Source organism: Carassius carassius, chromosome 8, assembly GCF_963082965.1.
Source record: "Carassius carassius chromosome 8, fCarCar2.1, whole genome shotgun sequence".
Taxonomy (NCBI): Eukaryota; Metazoa; Chordata; class Actinopteri; order Cypriniformes; family Cyprinidae; genus Carassius; species Carassius carassius.
The window spans coordinates 36,491,718-36,506,488 of record NC_081762.1 but is presented as its reverse complement, the minus strand read 5'-3'; the positions used below and the strand labels follow the sequence as shown (position 1 = coordinate 36,506,488).

At 48.2% G+C, this 14,771-nt stretch overlaps 15 non-coding genes across 15 annotated transcripts; 10 read left to right on the top strand and 5 right to left on the bottom strand.

Moving 5' to 3' along the window:
* The first annotated feature begins 1,361 nt into the window (after positions 1–1,361).
* Positions 1,362–1,433, top strand: trnad-guc (transfer RNA aspartic acid (anticodon GUC)). The gene has a single exon. It is a non-coding gene; the product is annotated as a tRNA-Asp (tRNA).
* Positions 1,434–1,536: 103 nt separating this feature from the next.
* On the bottom strand, positions 1,537–1,608 carry trnag-ucc (transfer RNA glycine (anticodon UCC)). The gene has a single exon. It is a non-coding gene; the product is annotated as a tRNA-Gly (tRNA).
* A 1,217-nt stretch (positions 1,609–2,825) lies between these two features.
* Positions 2,826–2,897, top strand: trnad-guc (transfer RNA aspartic acid (anticodon GUC)). The gene has a single exon. It is a non-coding gene; the product is annotated as a tRNA-Asp (tRNA).
* Positions 2,898–4,297: 1,400 nt separating this feature from the next.
* Positions 4,298–4,369, top strand: trnad-guc (transfer RNA aspartic acid (anticodon GUC)). The gene has a single exon. It is a non-coding gene; the product is annotated as a tRNA-Asp (tRNA).
* A 103-nt stretch (positions 4,370–4,472) lies between these two features.
* trnag-ucc (transfer RNA glycine (anticodon UCC)) lies at positions 4,473–4,544 on the bottom strand. The gene has a single exon. It is a non-coding gene; the product is annotated as a tRNA-Gly (tRNA).
* Positions 4,545–5,761: 1,217 nt separating this feature from the next.
* trnad-guc (transfer RNA aspartic acid (anticodon GUC)) lies at positions 5,762–5,833 on the top strand. The gene has a single exon. It is a non-coding gene; the product is annotated as a tRNA-Asp (tRNA).
* Positions 5,834–7,233: 1,400 nt separating this feature from the next.
* On the top strand, positions 7,234–7,305 carry trnad-guc (transfer RNA aspartic acid (anticodon GUC)). Its single transcript has one exon. It is a non-coding gene; the product is annotated as a tRNA-Asp (tRNA).
* Positions 7,306–7,408: 103 nt separating this feature from the next.
* trnag-ucc (transfer RNA glycine (anticodon UCC)) lies at positions 7,409–7,480 on the bottom strand. Its single transcript has one exon. It is a non-coding gene; the product is annotated as a tRNA-Gly (tRNA).
* Positions 7,481–8,697: 1,217 nt separating this feature from the next.
* Positions 8,698–8,769, top strand: trnad-guc (transfer RNA aspartic acid (anticodon GUC)). The gene has a single exon. It is a non-coding gene; the product is annotated as a tRNA-Asp (tRNA).
* A 1,400-nt stretch (positions 8,770–10,169) lies between these two features.
* Positions 10,170–10,241, top strand: trnad-guc (transfer RNA aspartic acid (anticodon GUC)). Its single transcript has one exon. It is a non-coding gene; the product is annotated as a tRNA-Asp (tRNA).
* Positions 10,242–10,344: 103 nt separating this feature from the next.
* Positions 10,345–10,416, bottom strand: trnag-ucc (transfer RNA glycine (anticodon UCC)). The gene has a single exon. It is a non-coding gene; the product is annotated as a tRNA-Gly (tRNA).
* A 1,217-nt stretch (positions 10,417–11,633) lies between these two features.
* Positions 11,634–11,705, top strand: trnad-guc (transfer RNA aspartic acid (anticodon GUC)). Its single transcript has one exon. It is a non-coding gene; the product is annotated as a tRNA-Asp (tRNA).
* Positions 11,706–13,102: 1,397 nt separating this feature from the next.
* Positions 13,103–13,174, top strand: trnad-guc (transfer RNA aspartic acid (anticodon GUC)). The gene has a single exon. It is a non-coding gene; the product is annotated as a tRNA-Asp (tRNA).
* A 103-nt stretch (positions 13,175–13,277) lies between these two features.
* Positions 13,278–13,349, bottom strand: trnag-ucc (transfer RNA glycine (anticodon UCC)). The gene has a single exon. It is a non-coding gene; the product is annotated as a tRNA-Gly (tRNA).
* Positions 13,350–14,350: 1,001 nt separating this feature from the next.
* On the top strand, positions 14,351–14,422 carry trnad-guc (transfer RNA aspartic acid (anticodon GUC)). The gene has a single exon. It is a non-coding gene; the product is annotated as a tRNA-Asp (tRNA).
* Positions 14,423–14,771: the final 349 nt, after the last annotated feature.

Here is a 14,771-nt window from a genome sequence, read left to right as displayed (position 1 = left end):
TTTTGGGAGGAGCCACAGGTCACAGAAGGAGTTCTGCTTCGACATCAGCCCGAGCCAAAAGACATGCGTTGGCCAGGAATCGAACCCGGGTCAACTGCTTGGAAGGCAGCTATGCTCACCACTATACCACCAACGCAGTCAGCAGTCAGCCACTTGCGCCGTCGTTAAGAAGGCTCGAAGTGCACGAGTCGCCGATAGGGCTAGAGGAGCTGATGAGATCTTTGTTTGGACCCGTCACTAAAGAGAGCCTTCCAGAGTTTGCCTCCCGTCACGTACAAGAAAGTGCTGCCTTCCCATGCCAGCTAAATAAACACTAAGTGCTGACAGCGCAAACGCAGAGAGTGCAAATACAGACGATGACCAGTGGCACGCCCTCCTGCAGCGTGTTGGCGGACGGCCAAATTGATTCTGCTATTGCATTTTGTTGTAGCTCTGTCCTCGGTCCACCAATAACCACAAGCCCAATCAAGGCAATCTCTTTCTCATGCCTCCATCTGAAAAGTTGGAGAAAATCTTATATGAATAAAAGAGTCTTTTAAAGAAATCCCTTATTCCGAGGTCACCGTAGCCACCAGATCCATTCTGTATCCAGATCAGTGGGCCGCTTCAGTCACCCGGATCCAGTCAGTATCCAGACAAGATGGTGGATCAACACCTAGAAAGGACCTCTATGGCCCTGAAACACAGCGGAGACCGGGACAACTAGATGAGCCCCAGATACAGATCCCCTGTAAAGACCTTGTCTTAGACGACCACCAGGACAAGACCACAGGAAACAGATGATTCTTCTGCACAGTCTGACTTTTCTGCAGCCTGGAGCTGATTTGCTGGTTTCTTCTGACCAGAGGAGAACTGTCTCCCCGACTGAGCCTGGTTTCTCACCGGGTTTTTTCTCCATTTTTTCACCGATCGAGTTTTGGTTCCTTGCCTCTGTCGCCTCTGGCAGGCATAGCTGGGGACACTTCATGTACAGCGATATCGTTGACTTGATTGAAAATTATTGCACAGATACTATTTAAACTGAACTTAGCTGAATGATGACATCATCGATTTCAATGACGAAATGCCTTTAACTGTCATTTTGCTTTATTGACGCACTGTGTTCCTAATTAATGTTGTTCAGTTGCATTGACACAATCCTTTTTGTTTAAAGCACTATTTAAAAAAAAAAAAAAAAAAAGAGTCCAAACAATGACCCCTGCAACGGGTAGTGTTCCAAATGTAATGCCACTTTAGCTAATGATGGGTCCATCCGGAATTTGACGGTGCTAGGGCTGTGTCAGCGTCAGAAAAAGCCATGCATTGTTCAGTTATGTCGGTGCAGTAGCGTCGGTTGGGGGAGAAACAGCAACATGCACAGCTCCTCGTTAGTATAGTGGACAGTATCTCCGCCTGTCACGCGGAAGACCGGGGTTCGATTCCCCGACGGGGAGAGCTACCTCTTTTCGGCTTCTGAACGATCCATCCAAAAGTTTTGGGAGGAGCCACAGGTCACAGAAGGAGTTCTGCTTCGACATCAGCCCGAGCCAAAGGACATGCGTTGGCCGGGAATCGAACCCGGGTCAACTGCTTGGAAGGCAGCTATGCTCACCACTATACCACCAACGCAGTCAGCCACTTGCGCCGTCGTTAAGAAGGCTCGAAGTGCACGAGTCGCCGATAGGGCTAGAGGAGCTGATGAGATCTTTGTTTGGACCCGTCACTAAAGAGAGCCTTCCAGAGTTTGCTTCCCGTCACGTACAAGAAAGTGCTGCCTTCCCATGCCAGCTAAATAAACACTAAGTGCTGACAGCGCAAACGCAGAGAGTGCAAATACAGACGATGACCAGTGGCACGCCCTCCTGCAGCGTGTTGGCGGACGGCCAAATTGATTCTGCTATTGCATTTTGTTGTAGCTCTGTCCTCGGTCCACCAATAACCACAAGCCCAATCAAGGCAATCTCTTTCTCATGCCTCCATCTGAAAAGTTGGAGAAAATCTTATATGAATAAAAGAGTCTTTTAAAGAAATCCCTTATTCCGAGGTCACCGTAGCCACCAGATCCATTCTGTATCCAGATCAGTGGGCCGCTTCAGTCACCCGGATCCAGTCAGTATCCAGACAAGATGGTGGATCAACACCTAGAAAGGACCTCTATGGCCCTGAAACACAGCGGAGACCGGGACAACTAGATGAGCCCCAGATACAGATCCCCTGTAAAGACCTTGTCTTAGACGACCACCAGGACAAGACCACAGGAAACAGATGATTCTTCTGCACAGTCTGACTTTTCTGCAGCCTGGAGCTGATTTGCTGGTTTCTTCTGACCAGAGGAGAACTGTCTCCCCGACTGAGCCTGGTTTCTCACCGGGTTTTTTCTCCATTTTTTCACCGATCGAGTTTTGGTTCCTTGCCTCTGTCGCCTCTGGCAGGCATAGCTGGGGACACTTCATGTACAGCGATATCGTTGACTTGATTGAAAATTATTGCACAGATACTATTTAAACTGAACTTAGCTGAATGATGACATCATCGATTTCAATGACGAAATGCCTTTAACTGTCATTTTGCTTTATTGACGCACTGTGTTCCTAATTAATGTTGTTCAGTTGCATTGACACAATCCTTTTTGTTTAAAGCACTATTTAAAAAAAAAAAAAAAAAAGAGTCCAAACAATGACCCCTGCAACGGGTAGTGTTCCAAATGTAATGCCACTTTAGCTAATGATGGGTCCATCCGGAATTTGACGGTGCTAGGGCTGTGTCAGCGTCAGAAAAAGCCATGCATTGTTCAGTTATGTCGGTGCAGTAGCGTCGGTTGGGGGAGAAACAGCAACATGCACAGCTCCTCGTTAGTATAGTGGACAGTATCTCCGCCTGTCACGCGGAAGACCGGGGTTCGATTCCCCGACGGGGAGGGCTACCTCTTTTCGGCTTCTGAGCGATCCATCCAAAAGTTTTGGGAGGAGCCACAGGTCACAGAAGGAGTTCTGCTTCGACATCAGCCCGAGCCAAAAGACATGCGTTGGCCAGGAATCGAACCCGGGTCAACTGCTTGGAAGGCAGCTATGCTCACCACTATACCACCAACGCAGTCAGCAGTCAGCCACTTGCGCCGTCGTTAAGAAGGCTCGAAGTGCACGAGTCGCCGATAGGGCTAGAGGAGCTGATGAGATCTTTGTTTGGACCCGTCACTAAAGAGAGCCTTCCAGAGTTTGCCTCCCGTCACGTACAAGAAAGTGCTGCCTTCCCATGCCAGCTAAATAAACACTAAGTGCTGACAGCGCAAACGCAGAGAGTGCAAATACAGACGATGACCAGTGGCACGCCCTCCTGCAGCGTGTTGGCGGACGGCCAAATTGATTCTGCTATTGCATTTTGTTGTAGCTCTGTCCTCGGTCCACCAATAACCACAAGCCCAATCAAGGCAATCTCTTTCTCATGCCTCCATCTGAAAAGTTGGAGAAAATCTTATATGAATAAAAGAGTCTTTTAAAGAAATCCCTTATTCCGAGGTCACCGTAGCCACCAGATCCATTCTGTATCCAGATCAGTGGGCCGCTTCAGTCACCCGGATCCAGTCAGTATCCAGACAAGATGGTGGATCAACACCTAGAAAGGACCTCTATGGCCCTGAAACACAGCGGAGACCGGGACAACTAGATGAGCCCCAGATACAGATCCCCTGTAAAGACCTTGTCTTAGACGACCACCAGGACAAGACCACAGGAAACAGATGATTCTTCTGCACAGTCTGACTTTTCTGCAGCCTGGAGCTGATTTGCTGGTTTCTTCTGACCAGAGGAGAACTGTCTCCCCGACTGAGCCTGGTTTCTCACCGGGTTTTTTCTCCATTTTTTCACCGATCGAGTTTTGGTTCCTTGCCTCTGTCGCCTCTGGCAGGCATAGCTGGGGACACTTCATGTACAGCGATATCGTTGACTTGATTGAAAATTATTGCACAGATACTATTTAAACTGAACTTAGCTGAATGATGACATCATCGATTTCAATGACGAAATGCCTTTAACTGTCATTTTGCTTTATTGACGCACTGTGTTCCTAATTAATGTTGTTCAGTTGCATTGACACAATCCTTTTTGTTTAAAGCACTATTTAAAAAAAAAAAAAAAAAAAGAGTCCAAACAATGACCCCTGCAACGGGTAGTGTTCCAAATGTAATGCCACTTTAGCTAATGATGGGTCCATCCGGAATTTGACGGTGCTAGGGCTGTGTCAGCGTCAGAAAAAGCCATGCATTGTTCAGTTATGTCGGTGCAGTAGCGTCGGTTGGGGGAGAAACAGCAACATGCACAGCTCCTCGTTAGTATAGTGGACAGTATCTCCGCCTGTCACGCGGAAGACCGGGGTTCGATTCCCCGACGGGGAGAGCTACCTCTTTTCGGCTTCTGAACGATCCATCCAAAAGTTTTGGGAGGAGCCACAGGTCACAGAAGGAGTTCTGCTTCGACATCAGCCCGAGCCAAAGGACATGCGTTGGCCGGGAATCGAACCCGGGTCAACTGCTTGGAAGGCAGCTATGCTCACCACTATACCACCAACGCAGTCAGCCACTTGCGCCGTCGTTAAGAAGGCTCGAAGTGCACGAGTCGCCGATAGGGCTAGAGGAGCTGATGAGATCTTTGTTTGGACCCGTCACTAAAGAGAGCCTTCCAGAGTTTGCTTCCCGTCACGTACAAGAAAGTGCTGCCTTCCCATGCCAGCTAAATAAACACTAAGTGCTGACAGCGCAAACGCAGAGAGTGCAAATACAGACGATGACCAGTGGCACGCCCTCCTGCAGCGTGTTGGCGGACGGCCAAATTGATTCTGCTATTGCATTTTGTTGTAGCTCTGTCCTCGGTCCACCAATAACCACAAGCCCAATCAAGGCAATCTCTTTCTCATGCCTCCATCTGAAAAGTTGGAGAAAATCTTATATGAATAAAAGAGTCTTTTAAAGAAATCCCTTATTCCGAGGTCACCGTAGCCACCAGATCCATTCTGTATCCAGATCAGTGGGCCGCTTCAGTCACCCGGATCCAGTCAGTATCCAGACAAGATGGTGGATCAACACCTAGAAAGGACCTCTATGGCCCTGAAACACAGCGGAGACCGGGACAACTAGATGAGCCCCAGATACAGATCCCCTGTAAAGACCTTGTCTTAGACGACCACCAGGACAAGACCACAGGAAACAGATGATTCTTCTGCACAGTCTGACTTTTCTGCAGCCTGGAGCTGATTTGCTGGTTTCTTCTGACCAGAGGAGAACTGTCTCCCCGACTGAGCCTGGTTTCTCACCGGGTTTTTTCTCCATTTTTTCACCGATCGAGTTTTGGTTCCTTGCCTCTGTCGCCTCTGGCAGGCATAGCTGGGGACACTTCATGTACAGCGATATCGTTGACTTGATTGAAAATTATTGCACAGATACTATTTAAACTGAACTTAGCTGAATGATGACATCATCGATTTCAATGACGAAATGCCTTTAACTGTCATTTTGCTTTATTGACGCACTGTGTTCCTAATTAATGTTGTTCAGTTGCATTGACACAATCCTTTTTGTTTAAAGCACTATTTAAAAAAAAAAAAAAAAAAGAGTCCAAACAATGACCCCTGCAACGGGTAGTGTTCCAAATGTAATGCCACTTTAGCTAATGATGGGTCCATCCGGAATTTGACGGTGCTAGGGCTGTGTCAGCGTCAGAAAAAGCCATGCATTGTTCAGTTATGTCGGTGCAGTAGCGTCGGTTGGGGGAGAAACAGCAACATGCACAGCTCCTCGTTAGTATAGTGGACAGTATCTCCGCCTGTCACGCGGAAGACCGGGGTTCGATTCCCCGACGGGGAGGGCTACCTCTTTTCGGCTTCTGAGCGATCCATCCAAAAGTTTTGGGAGGAGCCACAGGTCACAGAAGGAGTTCTGCTTCGACATCAGCCCGAGCCAAAAGACATGCGTTGGCCAGGAATCGAACCCGGGTCAACTGCTTGGAAGGCAGCTATGCTCACCACTATACCACCAACGCAGTCAGCAGTCAGCCACTTGCGCCGTCGTTAAGAAGGCTCGAAGTGCACGAGTCGCCGATAGGGCTAGAGGAGCTGATGAGATCTTTGTTTGGACCCGTCACTAAAGAGAGCCTTCCAGAGTTTGCCTCCCGTCACGTACAAGAAAGTGCTGCCTTCCCATGCCAGCTAAATAAACACTAAGTGCTGACAGCGCAAACGCAGAGAGTGCAAATACAGACGATGACCAGTGGCACGCCCTCCTGCAGCGTGTTGGCGGACGGCCAAATTGATTCTGCTATTGCATTTTGTTGTAGCTCTGTCCTCGGTCCACCAATAACCACAAGCCCAATCAAGGCAATCTCTTTCTCATGCCTCCATCTGAAAAGTTGGAGAAAATCTTATATGAATAAAAGAGTCTTTTAAAGAAATCCCTTATTCCGAGGTCACCGTAGCCACCAGATCCATTCTGTATCCAGATCAGTGGGCCGCTTCAGTCACCCGGATCCAGTCAGTATCCAGACAAGATGGTGGATCAACACCTAGAAAGGACCTCTATGGCCCTGAAACACAGCGGAGACCGGGACAACTAGATGAGCCCCAGATACAGATCCCCTGTAAAGACCTTGTCTTAGACGACCACCAGGACAAGACCACAGGAAACAGATGATTCTTCTGCACAGTCTGACTTTTCTGCAGCCTGGAGCTGATTTGCTGGTTTCTTCTGACCAGAGGAGAACTGTCTCCCCGACTGAGCCTGGTTTCTCACCGGGTTTTTTCTCCATTTTTTCACCGATCGAGTTTTGGTTCCTTGCCTCTGTCGCCTCTGGCAGGCATAGCTGGGGACACTTCATGTACAGCGATATCGTTGACTTGATTGAAAATTATTGCACAGATACTATTTAAACTGAACTTAGCTGAATGATGACATCATCGATTTCAATGACGAAATGCCTTTAACTGTCATTTTGCTTTATTGACGCACTGTGTTCCTAATTAATGTTGTTCAGTTGCATTGACACAATCCTTTTTGTTTAAAGCACTATTTAAAAAAAAAAAAAAAAAAAGAGTCCAAACAATGACCCCTGCAACGGGTAGTGTTCCAAATGTAATGCCACTTTAGCTAATGATGGGTCCATCCGGAATTTGACGGTGCTAGGGCTGTGTCAGCGTCAGAAAAAGCCATGCATTGTTCAGTTATGTCGGTGCAGTAGCGTCGGTTGGGGGAGAAACAGCAACATGCACAGCTCCTCGTTAGTATAGTGGACAGTATCTCCGCCTGTCACGCGGAAGACCGGGGTTCGATTCCCCGACGGGGAGAGCTACCTCTTTTCGGCTTCTGAACGATCCATCCAAAAGTTTTGGGAGGAGCCACAGGTCACAGAAGGAGTTCTGCTTCGACATCAGCCCGAGCCAAAGGACATGCGTTGGCCGGGAATCGAACCCGGGTCAACTGCTTGGAAGGCAGCTATGCTCACCACTATACCACCAACGCAGTCAGCCACTTGCGCCGTCGTTAAGAAGGCTCGAAGTGCACGAGTCGCCGATAGGGCTAGAGGAGCTGATGAGATCTTTGTTTGGACCCGTCACTAAAGAGAGCCTTCCAGAGTTTGCTTCCCGTCACGTACAAGAAAGTGCTGCCTTCCCATGCCAGCTAAATAAACACTAAGTGCTGACAGCGCAAACGCAGAGAGTGCAAATACAGACGATGACCAGTGGCACGCCCTCCTGCAGCGTGTTGGCGGACGGCCAAATTGATTCTGCTATTGCATTTTGTTGTAGCTCTGTCCTCGGTCCACCAATAACCACAAGCCCAATCAAGGCAATCTCTTTCTCATGCCTCCATCTGAAAAGTTGGAGAAAATCTTATATGAATAAAAGAGTCTTTTAAAGAAATCCCTTATTCCGAGGTCACCGTAGCCACCAGATCCATTCTGTATCCAGATCAGTGGGCCGCTTCAGTCACCCGGATCCAGTCAGTATCCAGACAAGATGGTGGATCAACACCTAGAAAGGACCTCTATGGCCCTGAAACACAGCGGAGACCGGGACAACTAGATGAGCCCCAGATACAGATCCCCTGTAAAGACCTTGTCTTAGACGACCACCAGGACAAGACCACAGGAAACAGATGATTCTTCTGCACAGTCTGACTTTTCTGCAGCCTGGAGCTGATTTGCTGGTTTCTTCTGACCAGAGGAGAACTGTCTCCCCGACTGAGCCTGGTTTCTCACCGGGTTTTTTCTCCATTTTTTCACCGATCGAGTTTTGGTTCCTTGCCTCTGTCGCCTCTGGCAGGCATAGCTGGGGACACTTCATGTACAGCGATATCGTTGACTTGATTGAAAATTATTGCACAGATACTATTTAAACTGAACTTAGCTGAATGATGACATCATCGATTTCAATGACGAAATGCCTTTAACTGTCATTTTGCTTTATTGACGCACTGTGTTCCTAATTAATGTTGTTCAGTTGCATTGACACAATCCTTTTTGTTTAAAGCACTATTTAAAAAAAAAAAAAAAAAAGAGTCCAAACAATGACCCCTGCAACGGGTAGTGTTCCAAATGTAATGCCACTTTAGCTAATGATGGGTCCATCCGGAATTTGACGGTGCTAGGGCTGTGTCAGCGTCAGAAAAAGCCATGCATTGTTCAGTTATGTCGGTGCAGTAGCGTCGGTTGGGGGAGAAACAGCAACATGCACAGCTCCTCGTTAGTATAGTGGACAGTATCTCCGCCTGTCACGCGGAAGACCGGGGTTCGATTCCCCGACGGGGAGGGCTACCTCTTTTCGGCTTCTGAGCGATCCATCCAAAAGTTTTGGGAGGAGCCACAGGTCACAGAAGGAGTTCTGCTTCGACATCAGCCCGAGCCAAAAGACATGCGTTGGCCAGGAATCGAACCCGGGTCAACTGCTTGGAAGGCAGCTATGCTCACCACTATACCACCAACGCAGTCAGCAGTCAGCCACTTGCGCCGTCGTTAAGAAGGCTCGAAGTGCACGAGTCGCCGATAGGGCTAGAGGAGCTGATGAGATCTTTGTTTGGACCCGTCACTAAAGAGAGCCTTCCAGAGTTTGCCTCCCGTCACGTACAAGAAAGTGCTGCCTTCCCATGCCAGCTAAATAAACACTAAGTGCTGACAGCGCAAACGCAGAGAGTGCAAATACAGACGATGACCAGTGGCACGCCCTCCTGCAGCGTGTTGGCGGACGGCCAAATTGATTCTGCTATTGCATTTTGTTGTAGCTCTGTCCTCGGTCCACCAATAACCACAAGCCCAATCAAGGCAATCTCTTTCTCATGCCTCCATCTGAAAAGTTGGAGAAAATCTTATATGAATAAAAGAGTCTTTTAAAGAAATCCCTTATTCCGAGGTCACCGTAGCCACCAGATCCATTCTGTATCCAGATCAGTGGGCCGCTTCAGTCACCCGGATCCAGTCAGTATCCAGACAAGATGGTGGATCAACACCTAGAAAGGACCTCTATGGCCCTGAAACACAGCGGAGACCGGGACAACTAGATGAGCCCCAGATACAGATCCCCTGTAAAGACCTTGTCTTAGACGACCACCAGGACAAGACCACAGGAAACAGATGATTCTTCTGCACAGTCTGACTTTTCTGCAGCCTGGAGCTGATTTGCTGGTTTCTTCTGACCAGAGGAGAACTGTCTCCCCGACTGAGCCTGGTTTCTCACCGGGTTTTTTCTCCATTTTTTCACCGATCGAGTTTTGGTTCCTTGCCTCTGTCGCCTCTGGCAGGCATAGCTGGGGACACTTCATGTACAGCGATATCGTTGACTTGATTGAAAATTATTGCACAGATACTATTTAAACTGAACTTAGCTGAATGATGACATCATCGATTTCAATGACGAAATGCCTTTAACTGTCATTTTGCTTTATTGACGCACTGTGTTCCTAATTAATGTTGTTCAGTTGCATTGACACAATCCTTTTTGTTTAAAGCACTATTTAAAAAAAAAAAAAAAAAAAGAGTCCAAACAATGACCCCTGCAACGGGTAGTGTTCCAAATGTAATGCCACTTTAGCTAATGATGGGTCCATCCGGAATTTGACGGTGCTAGGGCTGTGTCAGCGTCAGAAAAAGCCATGCATTGTTCAGTTATGTCGGTGCAGTAGCGTCGGTTGGGGGAGAAACAGCAACATGCACAGCTCCTCGTTAGTATAGTGGACAGTATCTCCGCCTGTCACGCGGAAGACCGGGGTTCGATTCCCCGACGGGGAGAGCTACCTCTTTTCGGCTTCTGAACGATCCATCCAAAAGTTTTGGGAGGAGCCACAGGTCACAGAAGGAGTTCTGCTTCGACATCAGCCCGAGCCAAAGGACATGCGTTGGCCGGGAATCGAACCCGGGTCAACTGCTTGGAAGGCAGCTATGCTCACCACTATACCACCAACGCAGTCAGCCACTTGCGCCGTCGTTAAGAAGGCTCGAAGTGCACGAGTCGCCGATAGGGCTAGAGGAGCTGATGAGATCTTTGTTTGGACCCGTCACTAAAGAGAGCCTTCCAGAGTTTGCTTCCCGTCACGTACAAGAAAGTGCTGCCTTCCCATGCCAGCTAAATAAACACTAAGTGCTGACAGCGCAAACGCAGAGAGTGCAAATACAGACGATGACCAGTGGCACGCCCTCCTGCAGCGTGTTGGCGGACGGCCAAATTGATTCTGCTATTGCATTTTGTTGTAGCTCTGTCCTCGGTCCACCAATAACCACAAGCCCAATCAAGGCAATCTCTTTCTCATGCCTCCATCTGAAAAGTTGGAGAAAATCTTATATGAATAAAAGAGTCTTTTAAAGAAATCCCTTATTCCGAGGTCACCGTAGCCACCAGATCCATTCTGTATCCAGATCAGTGGGCCGCTTCAGTCACCCGGATCCAGTCAGTATCCAGACAAGATGGTGGATCAACACCTAGAAAGGACCTCTATGGCCCTGAAACACAGCGGAGACCGGGACAACTAGATGAGCCCCAGATACAGATCCCCTGTAAAGACCTTGTCTTAGACGACCACCAGGACAAGACCACAGGAAACAGATGATTCTTCTGCACAGTCTGACTTTTCTGCAGCCTGGAGCTGATTTGCTGGTTTCTTCTGACCAGAGGAGAACTGTCTCCCCGACTGAGCCTGGTTTCTCACCGGGTTTTTTCTCCATTTTTTCACCGATCGAGTTTTGGTTCCTTGCCTCTGTCGCCTCTGGCAGGCATAGCTGGGGACACTTCATGTACAGCGATATCGTTGACTTGATTGAAAATTATTGCACAGATACTATTTAAACTGAACTTAGCTGAATGATGACATCATCGATTTCAATGACGAAATGCCTTTAACTGTCATTTTGCTTTATTGACGCACTGTGTTCCTAATTAATGTTGTTCAGTTGCATTGACACAATCCTTTTTGTTTAAAGCACTATTTAAAAAAAAAAAAAAAAAAGAGTCCAAACAATGACCCCTGCAACGGGTAGTGTTCCAAATGTAATGCCACTTTAGCTAATGATGGGTCCATCCGGAATTTGACGGTGCTAGGGCTGTGTCAGCGTCAGAAAAAGCCATGCATTGTTCAGTTATGTCGGTGCAGTAGCGTCGGTTGGGGGAGAAACAGCAACATGCACAGCTCCTCGTTAGTATAGTGGACAGTATCTCCGCCTGTCACGCGGAAGACCGGGGTTCGATTCCCCGACGGGGAGGGCTACCTCTTTTCGGCTTCTGAGCGATCCATCCAAAAGTTTTGGGAGGAGCCACAGGTCACAGAAGGAGTTCTGCTTCGACATCAGCCCGAGCCAAAAGACATGCGTTGGCCAGGAATCGAACCCGGGTCAACTGCTTGGAAGGCAGCTATGCTCACCACTATACCACCAACGCAGTCAGCAGTCAGCCACTTGCGCCGTCGTTAAGAAGGCTCGAAGTGCACGAGTCGCCGATAGGGCTAGAGGAGCTGATGAGATCTTTGTTTGGACCCGTCACTAAAGAGAGCCTTCCAGAGTTTGCCTCCCGTCACGTACAAGAAAGTGCTGCCTTCCCATGCCAGCTAAATAAACACTAAGTGCTGACAGCGCAAACGCAGAGAGTGCAAATACAGACGATGACCAGTGGCACGCCCTCCTGCAGCGTGTTGGCGGACGGCCAAATTGATTCTGCTATTGCATTTTGTTGTAGCTCTGTCCTCGGTCCACCAATAACCACAAGCCCAATCAAGGCAATCTCTTTCTCATGCCTCCATCTGAAAAGTTGGAGAAAATCTTATATGAATAAAAGAGTCTTTTAAAGAAATCCCTTATTCCGAGGTCACCGTAGCCACCAGATCCATTCTGTATCCAGATCAGTGGGCCGCTTCAGTCACCCGGATCCAGTCAGTATCCAGACAAGATGGTGGATCAACACCTAGAAAGGACCTCTATGGCCCTGAAACACAGCGGAGACCGGGACAACTAGATGAGCCCCAGATACAGATCCCCTGTAAAGACCTTGTCTTAGACGACCACCAGGACAAGACCACAGGAAACAGATGATTCTTCTGCACAGTCTGACTTTTCTGCAGCCTGGAGCTGATTTGCTGGTTTCTTCTGACCAGAGGAGAACTGTCTCCCCGACTGAGCCTGGTTTCTCACCGGGTTTTTTCTCCATTTTTTCACCGATCGAGTTTTGGTTCCTTGCCTCTGTCGCCTCTGGCAGGCATAGCTGGGGACACTTCATGTACAGCGATATCGTTGACTTGATTGAAAATTATTGCACAGATACTATTTAAACTGAACTTAGCTGAATGATGACATCATCGATTTCAATGACGAAATGCCTTTAACTGTCATTTTGCTTTATTGACGCACTGTGTTCCTAATTAATGTTGTTCAGTTGCATTGACACAATCCTTTTTGTTTAAAGCACTATTTAAAAAAAAAAAAAAAAGAGTCCAAACAATGACCCCTGCAACGGGTAGTGTTCCAAATGTAATGCCACTTTAGCTAATGATGGGTCCATCCGGAATTTGACGGTGCTAGGGCTGTGTCAGCGTCAGAAAAAGCCATGCATTGTTCAGTTATGTCGGTGCAGTAGCGTCGGTTGGGGGAGAAACAGCAACATGCACAGCTCCTCGTTAGTATAGTGGACAGTATCTCCGCCTGTCACGCGGAAGACCGGGGTTCGATTCCCCGACGGGGAGAGCTACCTCTTTTCGGCTTCTGAACGATCCATCCAAAAGTTTTGGGAGGAGCCACAGGTCACAGAAGGAGTTCTGCTTCGACATCAGCCCGAGCCAAAGGACATGCGTTGGCCGGGAATCGAACCCGGGTCAACTGCTTGGAAGGCAGCTATGCTCACCACTATACCACCAACGCAGTCAGCCACTTGCGCCGTCGTTAAGAAGGCTCGAAGTGCACGAGTCGCCGATAGGGCTAGAGGAGCTGATGAGATCTTTGTTTGGACCCGTCACTAAAGAGAGCCTTCCAGAGTTTGCTTCCCGTCACGTACAAGAAAGTGCTGCCTTCCCATGCCAGCTAAATAAACACTAAGTGCTGACAGCGCAAACGCAGAGAGTGCAAATACAGAGGATGACCAGTGGCACGCCCTCCTGCAGCGTGTTGGCGGACGGCCAAATTGATTCTGCTATTGCATTTTGATGTAGCTCTGTCCTCGGTCCACCAATAACCACAAGCCCAATCAAGGCAATCTCTTTCTCATGCCTCCATCTGAAAAGTTGGAGAAAATCTTATATGAATAAAAGAGTCTTTTAAAGAAATCCCTTATTCCGAGGTCACCGTAGCCACCAGATCCAGTCTGTATCCAGATCAGTGGGCCGCTTCAGTCACCCGAATCCAGTCAGTATCCAGACAAGATGGTTAATCAACACCTAGAAAGGACCTCTCTGACCTCTTTTCTCCATTTTTTCACCGATCGAGTTTTGGTTCCTTGCCTCTGTCGCCTCTGGCAGGCATAGCTGGGGACACTTCATGTACAGCGATATCGTTGACTTGATTGCAAATTATTGCACAGATAATATTTAAACTGAACTTAGCTGAATGATGACATCACCGATTTCAATGACGAAATGCATTTAACTGTCATTTTGCTTTATTGACGCACTGTGTTCCTAATTAATGTTGTTCAGTTGCATTGACACAATCCTTTTTGTTTAAAGCGCAATTAAAAAAAAAAAAAAAAAAAAAAAGAGTCCAAACAATGACCCCTGCAACGGGTAGTGTTCCAAATGTTATGCGACTTTAGCTAATGATGGGTCCATCCGGAATTTGACGGTGCTAGGGCTGTGTCAGCGTCAGAAAAAGTTCAGTTATGTCAGTGCAGTAGCGTCAGTTGGGGGAGAAACGGCAGCATGCGCAGCTCCTCGTTAGTATAGTGGACAGTATCTCCGCCTGTCACGCGGAAGACCGGGGTTCGATTCCCCGACGGGGAGAGCTAGCTCTTTTCGGCTTCTGAACGATCCATCCAAAAGTTTTGGGAGGAGCCACAGGTCACAGAAGGAGTTCTGCTTCGACATCAGCCCGAGTCAAAGGACATGCGTTGGCCGGGAATCGAACCCGGGTCAGCTGCTTGGAAGGCTGCTATGCTCACCACTATACCACCAACGCAGTCAGCCACTTGCGCCGTCGTTAAGAAGGCTCGAAGTGCATGAGTCGCCGATAGGGCTAGAGGAGCTGATGAGATCTTTGTTTGGACCCGTCACTAAAGAGAGCCTTCCAGAGTTTGCATCCCGTCACGTACAAGAAAGTGCTGCCTTCCCATGCCAGCTAAATAAACACTAA